The sequence below is a fragment of the Hemiscyllium ocellatum genome, unplaced genomic scaffold, assembly GCF_020745735.1.
Source record: "Hemiscyllium ocellatum isolate sHemOce1 unplaced genomic scaffold, sHemOce1.pat.X.cur. scaffold_655_pat_ctg1, whole genome shotgun sequence".
NCBI classification, from domain to species: domain Eukaryota; kingdom Metazoa; phylum Chordata; class Chondrichthyes; order Orectolobiformes; family Hemiscylliidae; genus Hemiscyllium; species Hemiscyllium ocellatum.
The window spans coordinates 134,269-145,399 of NW_026869155.1; the positions used below are offsets into that span (position 1 = coordinate 134,269).

Genomic DNA, 11,131 nt, shown 5'->3' on the forward strand with positions numbered 1-11,131 from the left:
CATCTAACTGAAGAGACACATTTCCCTGCTTAAGTCATGAGATCATTGGAAGGACAAAACATCATTTCTGGTTAAAGAATTCACCTTTCTCACCAGGTAATGAAGGCACACTGTCTCTGCAGATTGAGTCGTTGGCCACTGTTTAAACCACCTCCTCAATAGAGCTATTTCCCTTTTGTGTGGCCAGAGGTTCTGCTTTTCTCTAAGAATGGTAAGGGTGAGCTGTCTTGTTTACTGCTGCCGCTGCTGCTCCTACAGAAATGTCACAGAACAACACAGATGCATAGTTTCAGGACACAAAAACAGGTTCTCAGTATCTGTGATTTACACAGGCTTCCTTCTCAACCTAAACCCATCAACATAATTTTCTTTGATTTCTTGTATTCCAAGCTCCTCCTTGAATTCATCTGTTATTTGCTTCAATTATTCCTGATGAAGTAAGTTCTACATTCAAACCCCTTTTTGGTAAAGACTTTGTCGCCCTCTGCAAATTCCCCATGAGATTTAATAGTGATTACAATTATATCCACAGATCCAGTGGATTCTGTCAATCACAAGCAGAAACATCTTTTCCATGCCTACCTGATCAAACGTGACTGGACCATGTCACTCTTATTCAATGAGACAAGACTGCCCAATCTTACTTGATGAATTCAAATTCAGTTTGAATATAATTCCAGTAACTATTCTTTATCTTCCCTACTGCCTCTACATTCATATTACAATATGAAGATCGGAACTGTTTGCAGTGCTCCAAGGGTGATCTGTCCATGGTTCTACACATATCGAACACATTTCCATTCTGTCGTCCCAGAAATAAACCCATGATCTACTTTTCTATCTAACCTCACAAACTGGTGCCATTTGCTGCCAGTGACTCATTGCTATCTCCAGATCCCTCTGCCCTATTTAAGGATATATTTCCAAACAGGAAGTGGTCTAAAGTCTGGTTGAAGATTTGTAGCTCGGGTGTCCGTTGTTGTGGTTCTGTTCGCCGATCTGGAAGTTTTTGCTGCAAACGTTTCGTTCCCTGGCTAGGGAACATCATCAGTGCTATTGGAGCCTCCTGTGAAGCGCTGCTTTGATGTTTCTTCCGGTATTTATAGTGGATAAATACCGGAAGAAACATCAAAGCAGCGCTTCACAGGAGGCTCGAATAGCACTGATGATGTTCCCTAGCCAGGGAACGAAACGTTTGCAGCAAAAACTTCCAGCTCGGTGAACAGAACCACAACAGGAAGTGGTCTCTTTATTCATTTGACCACAGTGTACTACCTCACACATGGGTGGAGGTTAATCTTCCACAGCTTTGACTGCAATATTCCCTTAACCAAATCTTCCCAACAGTAAGTCTTCCTAAAAAACAAAACGCCAACATATTAATGTACTTAATCTCGTCAACTATTTCTTATTTGAAAAGCACTAACTGTCGAGCTCAGTTTTGAACAAACATCCTCTGCCACAGTTATCAAAATGCCACAAGCTGAACAACAACCACTATTTACATTCATATTCATTGCAGCCTAAGAATGAGAGGTGGTATCATTGAGGGTCTATAAAATGGTCAAGGGATTGACCAAGTAGAGGCAGAGAAGATGATTCAATCTACAAAGAGTCGTCCTAAGTTTACAATGAAGGGAAAGTTGGAGGAATTACTTCTCTCAGAGGATGGTGAACCTGGGGAATTCCCTATCTCCGAACACTGTGGATTCTGGGACATTAAGTAAATTTAAATAAGAGACACACAGATTTTTAATCAGTAATGGGTTGAAGAGTTAAGGAGGGCTGGCAGGAAAGTGGTGTTCAGGCCAAGATGAGATTCACAATCAAGCTGCCTAAATTTTAAACATGAACACTTCTTAATAGTTCACTCGATCCTAACGAAATATTTTGTGCGAAACAAATCACATGATACATAGTTATTCAGAGAACAAAACAAGTTTGTTCATTGAAGAACCCAGAGGAAAAGGTGATGAAACAATGTGAGTTTGATATACCTCAATCATCATTTCAAGTGCATTCTCTGCATAAATTCTCCTTTTCCTCCTCGAAGTATTCAACTTCTTGAATAATTGAGAGAATGAAGTCACAGTTGTACAATACATAAATCAGACCCTTCAGTCCAACTTGACCATGCTGACCAGATATCCTAAATTAATCTAGTCCCATTTGCCAGCATTTGTTCCATATCCATCTTAGACCATAAGACCATAAGACATAGGAGTGGAAGTAAGGCCATTCGGCCCATCGAGTCCACTCCGCCATTCAATCATGACTGATGGGCATTTCAACTCCACTTACCAGCGTTCTCCCCGTAGCCCTTAATTCCTCGAGGCAACAAGAATCTATCAATCTTAAACACTTTCTACTGATTATCAGTTTATTTTACTTGATCAGCACTTGAAATACTGACTTTTTTTCTCCTAATATTGGTGAAAGAAAACATAACTTCATTCATCCAAATTAATTTTGTAATCTTTCACAAAGAAACAAATGAGAACAACATATAGCTGAGTGCAAACCAAAATACTGCAGCTGTGCGATATCTGGGAACACTCTAAAGGTGAGGCACTGATACTTTGTTGTAACCTGCAGTCTGGCCAAATTGCAGCAAAATGCTGTTCAATTTTATCTGCAAACTATTGAATAAAATCCTCCTTGCACAATAATGAGGCAGCATTTTGGGATGTCATTTTTAAAATATATTATTTTCAAAGTTACTCACAATTAAGTGATCACATGGTACTGTTCTCATAACATAGCACGAAAAGGAATTAACAATAAAAAACAAAATAACCCAAATTCAGAGTCACAAATGCATTGATATTGCATGGGTCCAGCATTTATCAGTAATCAATTTTTCAAAATAAATATAGATACATTTACTAACTATATTGGAGTGCACTCAAGTTTCCTACTGAACAGTGACAGGATTGGACAGAGTCCGCATGGATTTAAGAGAGGGGAATCATACTTAGCAAATCTACTGAAAGAATCCACAGAGTCGAATATTAAAGTAAGAAATAGCAGGACATTGAGAAAAGCTTATCATTAAACATGGTAGACTGGGTTTTGTGAAAGAGAAACTATATTTGACAAATTTGCGACAGTTCATTGAGGAGATAACTAGCAGGGCTGATAAAGGGCAATCCAATGATGTTCTGTATTTGGAATTTAAAAATGCAAATGATAAGATGCTACATAAAAGTTAATTGCACAATTGAGGAGCTCATGGTATCGGGGTAATGTATTAGCATGGATTGAGGATTGGTTAACCATGCTGCCTGTTGCTGAGTCCTCACTTGCAGTGCTGTATACAATGATAGCTCCCATATTTAATAAATGATAAACCAATATTGGAGACCATTCAAAAAAGATTCACTTAGCTGCTTCGAACATGAAAGGGTTGACCTATCAAAAATAGATAAGCAGGGGTGATCTTATGGAAACAAGATTCTGAGGAGCTTGACAGGGTGGATGTTGACTAGATCTTCCAGCACCAGTGAAGTCTCAAACCAGGGGACATTACAGAGGGGAACATTCATTTTAGAAAAAGTCAACAATTTTTTCTCTCAGTGAATGGCTAGAATTTTCTCACCCAAACTTTAGTGGAAGTTAAATGTGGGAGGGGAATGGTTGGGTTACTCTTCGGAGGGTTGTTCTGGCTTGTTGGGCTGAAGGGCCTGTTTCCACACAGTAGGGAATCTATGATTCTATTTCAAATTATTTTAAAAGAGGGCAGATAGATTTTTGAAATATTGAGCAGTTGAGGGCTATGCGGATCAAGCCTAAAAGAGGTGTTGAGGTCTGGGTTGGCCCAGCCATGATCTGACAGAATGGTGGAACAAGCTGAAAGGGATGATTTGTCTACTCCTGCTCCGATTCCTTGAGGCTCCATTTCATGTTTTTTTGTCTCCAAAGAAGAGCGTGATACAATGTGCTAAAGATCTCAGACGTTGTGAAAATGGGGTGCTTTTGTACTGATTCAGATGGCATTGATTCATCAGTCACAGCTATACAGTCATGAGTAGGAAGGCAATTCCCTCCATGAATAAAGGAAATCTACTGCAGAGCTCACGCAAAGGGAATTCTTACCCTCAGTAAACTCTCAACCCACCCGACCTCTTGCAAAAATGCCATCCCATTTTCCAATTCCTCCGCCTCCGATGTATCTGCTCCCAGGAGGACCAGTTCCACCAGAGAACACACCAGATGGCCTCTTTCTTTAGAGACTGCATTTTCCCTTCCCACGTGGTTAAAGATACCCTCCAACACATCTCGTCCACATCCCACACCTCCGCCTTCCACACCCCACCCCTCCAACCGTAACAAGGACAGAACGCCACTGGGGCTCACCTTCCACCCTATAAACCTTCGCATAAACCAAATCATCCACCTTCAAAAAGACCCCACCACCAGGGATATATTTCCCTCCCCACCCCTTCCCGCCTTCCGCATAGACCGTTCCCTCCGTGACTACCTGGTCAGGTCCACGACCCCCAACAACCCACCCTCCCATCCTGGCACTTTCCCTTGCCACCGCAAGAACTTAAAACCTGTGCCCACACCTCCTCCCTCACCTCTAACCAAGGCCCTAAAGAAGTCTTCCACATTCATCAAAATTTTACCTGCACATCCACTAATTTCATTTATTGTATCCGTTGCTCCCGATGTGGTCTCCTCTACACTGGAGAGACTGGGAGCGCCTCCTAGCAGAGCGCTTCAGGGAACATCTCCGGGACACCCACACCAATCAACCACACCGCCCCGTGGCCCAACATTTCAACTCCCCCTCCAACTCTGCAGAGGACATGAAGGTCCTGGGCCTCCTTCACCACCGCTCCCTCACCACCAGATGCCTGGAGGCAGAACGCCTCATCTTCTGCCTCAGAACACTTCAACCCCAGGGCATCAATGTGGACTTCAACAGTTTCCTCATTCCCCTTCTCCCACCTCACCCTAGTTTAAACTTCCAGCTCAGCACTGTCCCCATGACTTGTCCGGACTTGCCGTACCTGCCTGTCTTCTTTTCCACCTATCCACTCCACCCTCTCCTCCCTGACCTGTCACCTTCATCCTCTCCCCCACTCACCCATTGGACTCTATGCTACTTTCTCCCCACCCTCCTCTCACTTATCTCTCCACGCTTCAGGCTCACTGCCTTTATTCCTGATGAAGGGCTTTTGCCTGTAACGTCGATTTCTCTGCACTTTGGATGCTGCATGAACTGCTGTGCTCTTCCAGCACCACTGACCCAGAATCTGGTTTCCAGCATCTGCAGGCATTGTTGTTACCTCTCCCATCACATGACCCAACATCTCAGCAAAAGCAGGATACACTGCGCATGCTCCAGCCAACAGTGACCCCGGGTGATCGATGTCAGCACCGGACCAATGAAACGACGGTGGGCGGAGCTGGAGGACCTAGCGGGAGGTTAGTCCTCCAACCAATCACAGTGAATGAAGGGCGGAGCTAACGTAAACCATGTGATCACCCTCGCGCCCGACAGAGTCGCTGTAATGAATGCTCGGGAAGTTATGGAGCGAAAGGATACGGTAAGGAAAGAAATAAATAGGGAAACGGGAGAAAAACTGTGTTCCTATGAGCGGAGAGGTTTTACAAACAAATTGTGCATGTCGGAAAACACAAATTTGAACGTCCCAGTCCCGTATTTGCAGTAAATGGGGAATTGCCTCAGCGGCTGCAGGCCTGAGTGACTGCCGCCATCTTTATTCGGGACAACAATTCACTGGACACGTGCGGAGCCGCCATCTTTGTAGGGGGCAAGGTGCAGCCAGGCGCATGTGCAGCCTTTCTCTGGTACAGAGTCATTGTGATGACAGCAGCCAATCCTGCTCTGATTCACCTCTGGGCTCCCTCAGGACCACTTTGTCAATGTCTAGCTTCCTCAGTCTCCAACCATGGGTGTATTTTTGGTCTGTTTAGTGCTGTATTATTAGTTTTATAGACCCTTTGTAAACGAGTTTTTCACTGCTGCCCAGCCCCTGACCATGTGCTGCTCTATTATCAGATTACTTTATCTTGAATATTTTTGACAGTCAAGAATTCTTTTTTCCAATAAGCAAGTGTATTTTCCTTCCATTTCTGACTATCAAATTCTGCACCATTTTCATTCCCTGTAATCCGTTTTGCACTCCCTGAGACATCAACTGTGTTTCTCCTCCCACAGATCCCAAAGCCAAATGGGATTAATGCCAAAGCCCTGTTGCCTGTGGAGAGGGTGATGCTTGACTTTCTTGTACAGCTGCAGTTTGTGGGGTGAAGGTGCTCCCACAATGTGGTTGGGTAAGAGACATTACAGATTATTCATTACAGCAACAGTGATGATTTGAAGATAATGTCCAAATCAAGAACAGTTTGTAATTTTATTATCATGCTTATAATTTCACAAAAATACTATTGAGAACTTTAGATATAAAGCCAGAGATGGAGATATTAGGTCAGGTGATCAAAAGCATTGCCAAAAAGTAGGTTTTGAGGGATGTCTTAAAAGTGGAAAGCAGACCTGTGAGGTTTTGTCTGCAAATTCCAGACCATGGTGCTTTAGCAACTGTAGAATCAGCAAAACAATTGAAATAATGAATTAACAAATCATTGGGAGTCTCGAAGAAAATGGGTTGTCGAGGTCTCAAAGGATGTGTGGTGAAGGGAGCTAGGGATGATCACAGCCAGGAATTATATGAAGAGTGAGTTTTCTAAATTGTTGTTGCTTATGAATATGAGCCTTTTGATGGATCAACATGTTTTGGGAGAAGTGAGCACATGGGCGACAGTTTTCAATTTTTCTTGAGATTACAGAGAGGTTGAATTTGGGACGCTGGCTAGGAGTGTGTTTGGATAATTAAATCTGGAGATAACACACAATGGATGAGAGTATATGAGCTGAGACAAGGATAGAATCAGCTAGAAATAGTGGTGTTGGAGTGGGACTGGGCTGTCCCCCTCACCTCACCTCTGGGATTCAGCTGGTTGTCAGGTTGTGAATCAGGGCGGTAACACAATCGGGAGCTGAGTGGCCCTGGTGGAGCCTAAAATGAGTGTCTCTCAGCTGGCTGTTGCTGAGCAGCTGCTGCTTGGTCATCCTGCTAATGACTACTTCCATCACTTTACTGCTAATCGAGTTGGACTGATGGAGGGAAATTGCCTGGATTGGATTTGCCCTGTGTTTTTATTTGAACATCACTGGGCAATGTTCCACATTGTTGGTAGATTCCAGTGATGGAGCGGTACGTGGCTTGGTGGGTGGCAAGTTCTGGAGGACAAGCTATCAGTATTATTGCCAGAATGTTAGCAGGACCCATAGCCTTTACACTACTTAACAATTTTGTTGATATTATTCAAACTAAATTGAACTGGCTTAAAGCTCACATCTGTGATGTTAGGAACCACTGGAGAATGCTGAGATGGATCATCCCATTTTGCATCTGGCTGAAAATTGCTGCAAATGCTGTCATCTTATCTTTTGCATGGATGTGTGAGACCCCTCCATCAGTAAGGGTGGGGATATCTGTGGTGCTTCCTGCAACAAGTTGTTTAATTGTCCATTACCATTCACAACTGGGTGTGGCAGAACTGCAGAGCCCTGATCCACTCCATTGATTGTGGGATCACTTAGCTCTGTTGCTTGCTGCTGATGCTGTTTGATATGCAGATAGTCCTGCTTGGTAGCTTCACCAGGTTGGCCCGTCATTTTTAGGTATGCCTGGTGCTGCTCAGGGCATGCCGTCCTTTCCTGTCCATTGTGATGAGTGAGTGCAGGATGTACAAACCCAGGAGAGTACAGATTGTGCTGGAGTACAGTTCTGTTGCTGTTGTTATCCCACAGTGCCTCAGAGAGATCCAGTTTGAGTTCCTAAATCTGTCCCATTTACCACGGTGATAGTACCACTCAGCACAAGGGAGGTTTTTCTCAACTTTAAGGTGAGTATTTGTTTCCAAAAGGACTGTGTGATGGTCGCTCTTACCGATACTGTCATGGAGAGATGCATTTGCAGCTGATAGATTCATAACGATAAGATGTAGTATCTTTTTGCCTCTTGCTGGTTCCCTCACCACCTGCTGCAAACCCCATTTGAACAGTTCTGTCCTTGAGGACTGAGACAGCTCAGTCTGAGCTACTCTCTCAGCTACTGAGTTAGACTCACCTTCCCAGAAGTCCTTCGCTCCTACCTCACACCTCTAATATTCCATGTCTTTTTTTCACTGGAGAAGGATGTGGAAGCTAGAGAGTTTGGAGAAATGAATAGTGAGAACTTGAAAAGTGTCTGTTACAGAGGAGGAGTTTCAGGATGTCTTAAATTGCATTAAGGTGGATAAAGCCTTGGGACCTGATCAGGTGTATTCCAGAAATTTGTGGGAAGCTCGGGAAGTGATTGCTGGGCCCCTCCCTGACATATTGGTATTATCGTTCGTGACAGGTGAGGTGCTGGAAGACGGGTGCCATTTTTTTTTAAAAAAAGTGGTAACAAAAGGCCAAGGAACACGAGAACAGTGAGCCTGAAGTCAGTGGCAGGCAAGTTGTTGGAAGGGATTCTGAGGGACAGGATTTACATGTATTTGGAAAGACGAGGAATGATTAGAGAGTCAGCATGGCTTTGTGCGTGGGAAATTGTCGCTCTAACCTGATTGAGTTTTTTTTTGAAGAAGTGCTAGGAAGATTGATGAAGACAGACTGTGGACATTGTCTATATGGACATTGAACAAGGTTCCACAGAGCAGACTGGTTAGCAAGGTTAGATAACATGGAATGCAGGGAGAACTATCCATTTGGATACAAAACAGGCTTGAAGGTAGGGGACAGTGGGTGGTGATGAAGGGTTGCTTTGTGGACTGGAAGTCTCTGAGAAGCAGTGTGCTGCAGGAATGGATATTGGGTCCTTAAATAAATGACTTTGATGTGAATATATGAGGTAGGTTTACAGAAAATACAAAATTGTATGTGGAGTGGACAGTGAAGAAGGTTAGTTTAGAATACAGCAGGATCTTGATCAGATGGGCCATTCGAGTGAGGAATGGCAGATGGAGTTCAATTTAGACAAATGTGAGCTGCTGCATTTTGGTAAGGCAAACCAGGACAGGACTTAATGTATTTAATGGTAAGTTCCTGGGGAGTGTTGCTGAAAAAAGAGGTACATTGTTCCTTGAATGTAGAGTTGCAGGTTGGCATGTAGTGAAGGTGGTGTTTGGTATGCTTATATTTATTGGTCAATGCATTGGATACAGAAGCTGGGACGTCATATTGTGGCTGGATAGGACATTTGACAATGAGAACCTTTTTCCACGTATGGAGTCAGCTATTACGAGGGGGCATAGCTTTAAATTAAGGGGAGGTAGGTATAGGACAGATGTTAGTGGTAGATTCTTTACTCAGCGAGTCGTGAGTTCATGGAATGCCCTGCCAGTAGCAGTGGTGGACTCTCCCTTTTTATGGGCATTTAAACGGGCATTGGATAGGCAAATGGAGGATAGTGGGCTCGTGTAGGTTAGGTGGGCTTGGGTCTGTGCAACATCAAGGGCCAAAGGGCCTGTACTGCGCTGTATTTTTCTATGTTCTTTGTTCTATGATAAAGCCATTTCAGGAATTTTGTTTTCAGTTCGAAGTTTCCTGTTCTGAGAAGGATGTTGTGAAACTTGAAATGGTTCAGACAAGATTTACAAAGATTTGCTACAGTTGGAGGATTTGGGCTACACAGAGAGGCTAAATAGGCTGGGGTTAATTTCCCTTGAGAATCAAAGACTGAGAGGTGACGTTTGGGAGATTTATAAAATCACGAGGGGCGTGGATATGGTGAACAGCTAGGGGCTTTTTTCCCCCAGGTTATGTGAGTCTAAAACAAGACCACGTGGGTTTAAGTTGAGAGGGCAAAGATTTAAAAGGGATCAAAGGGGCAACGTTTTCAAGCTGAGAGTGGTGTGTAAATGGAATGAGCTGCCAGATGAAGTAATGGAGACTGATACAATTACAACATTTAAAAGGCATCCGATTGGGTACGTGATTAGGAAGGGTTTTGAGGAATTCAGACCCATAGCTGGCAAGTGGGACTCTGTTAGTTTAGGATTCCTAGTTGGCATGGACGAATTGGTCCATTGTTTCTGAGCTGTACATCTCAGCACAGATAATTCTTGGATCTGAGAAGGTTAAGCAGTGATTTCGACCAGGTGCAAATTTGTTTCTGGGATATTTTAATTTACAGAGAGAGGGGAATTGTTAACAATGTCACAATATTAGTAACTACTTTATGTTAAATGGAAAATAATGTGAATATGTGACCTACATTTTACTGAGTACATTCTGAGCATCTGGAACAGTCTGAACAGCGGGTGGACACAGATTCAGCAGGTGTTCTCAAACAGATTTGCAACTTTACTTTTTAACGGAAAGATTGGGAGGCTGTGGGTAAATGCGAGGGGAGTTGGGACGGATTTGCAGCATCTCCAGAGGGAGAGAGTACAGCCCCAATGGGCTGAATAGCCCCCAGCCCCTGTGCTCTGTGATACTGCCCTATTCACTGTGAAGTATGAATCTCATCCCAAGGCAGAGAGAGCGAGGAGCCCACCACTCACCTCACAATGGGGGATGGCTTGATTGATGGCAGCTCCAGACCAATGGGAGGAGAGTCTGTGTGGTCCTGCAGCCAATGGGAGTGAATGAGGGGTGTGGCCAGCAAGACAACACCTGTCCATGAGCTGTGCAGGTGCAGTGTCACTGGGTGGGGGTGGGGGTGGGAGAGACAGCAGAGACTGGGACAGAGGCTGTAGGACCTGAATTACAAACTCCCGGTAAATTCACACCAAAAGAACTGCAGATGCTGTAAATGAGAAACAACAACCAGGAGGTTTTGGAGAAGCTCAGCAGGTCTGGCAGCATCTGTGACGAGAAATCAGAGTTAACGTTTCAGATCCGGTGTCCCTTCCTCACAGCTGATGTTACTGTGAGATATAATGTTGGTTTATATGCAGAAGGTAGGGTTTGGGGAGGATGTAAGGAGTAAAGGATAGGTAGGGATAGAGCGAGAAGAACGGTTGGATAAAGGAGTGGATAACGATCTGGCTGGGGGAGGGTGACTAGCTGTTAATAGAGACTATTCGTGGTAAACCATAGGTAGTATGT

General features: G+C 43.9%; 1 long non-coding RNA gene across 1 annotated transcript in view; it reads left to right on the forward strand.

Moving 5' to 3' along the window:
• Nucleotides 1-5,497: 5,497 nt before the first annotated feature.
• The window catches only part of LOC132814065 (uncharacterized), a 72,186-nt gene continuing 66,552 nt past the window's right edge, over nt 5,498-11,131 (forward strand). Inside the window, exon 1 of the long non-coding RNA XR_009644287.1 lies at nt 5,498-5,555. This is a non-coding gene — a long non-coding RNA (uncharacterized LOC132814065). The remainder of the gene's footprint in view (nt 5,556-11,131) is intronic.